This window comes from Chiloscyllium plagiosum, unplaced genomic scaffold, assembly GCF_037043375.1.
Source record: "Chiloscyllium plagiosum isolate Xiang-an unplaced genomic scaffold, Cpla_swu_hap1 HiC_scaffold_15, whole genome shotgun sequence".
NCBI lineage: Eukaryota > Metazoa > Chordata > Chondrichthyes > Orectolobiformes > Hemiscylliidae > Chiloscyllium > Chiloscyllium plagiosum.
Window position 1 is genome coordinate 21,452,335 of NW_028270153.1, and position 1,288 is coordinate 21,453,622.

The window sequence follows — 1,288 nt, forward strand, 5'->3', positions numbered from 1 at the left end:
TTTTAGCTCCATGTGGAACTACAGGTCTCTGAAGAAGAGTCACACCGAACTTGAAAACTTAAGTAATTTCCTCTCTCCCTAGATGATGCCAGACCTGCAGCGATTTTTCAGCACTTTTCAGTTTTATCACTTTGAACATGTAATTGTTTCATTCTGGTATTGATAGCCTTAACCATACGAAGGCTAGGGCCTTAGATGGCACAGGTTCCACTGAGGCTTATAGAAAGCATAAAAGGTGGATGATTAGGAATCCTCCCAAGCTTAACAAGGATTAAGCAGGGATAAGATCCATCAATTCCATTTTAAGAGACTTTAAAGAACCAATAAAATTGGACAGAATCCTGCTTCATCCCTAAAATCCAAATAGTTTCTCCTATGTAAAAGTCTGACCTTTTGAGACCCACCTGTTGTATCATGAAATCAGACTGAAAGGAGGTTGGATGGGTTGTTCATTAAACTGAGATAGCTTGAGGAATTCACTCTCCAACTTTGTGTAACATTAGGCTTAAAGACAACCAACTGATGTGAGCTCATATTCTGACCTCTGACTGGGACAATGAAAAGTTATGATTTGAAGTTACAATCTACAGGTAGTTTGACTGTGGGGTTTCCCAGTTTGCACTTTTGAGAGAAGAGGATGAGCTCCACTTGTATGTTGATGATGTAACAGATGAAAACAGTACCCAGTTGATCCATATATTGTCACCTTTGTTTCTAAGCAAGCTTTATCCTGCTACTTTCCAAAACACCACTAAGCAGTGACAGCCTCCCTATTTAAATATGTGTTGCTGGACTATTGCCATAGGGAACGTGGTCTTTAGTTTTGTGGGACAAAAGAGTTTCATAAAAGCTCTTTTAAAACTTTTGTGACATAAAGGAAACAGAATTGGATTAATAGCAGCGTTAATCCACAGAAACCAGAATGAAGATTCATACCAATCAAGTGCAATGCAGTTCCCATGACATCCTGCCCTGACAGCCATGAGCAAGGTATATGGTGCCCAACAAATGCCAGAAATACAAACAATAACAGCAAGTGATTTAGCAATTCGGTTGTCCCTGGACAATCTAAAATGTTGCACAACACTCTGAGAAATTAGTTTAATTTTTCTCTTTGAAAATGGCTGCGATTGTGAAATTCCTTCTTTCATTAAACATTTTTCTTCACTGGATGGAATTATTTTTCCTAGATTGGTTCTGCGTTTCAAGTGATCAGGTGTTTCTGACCTATTCCTCTTGACTTTTAGATCAGTGAACCTTGTTGTTGAATCACAAACTGTTGGCTTGA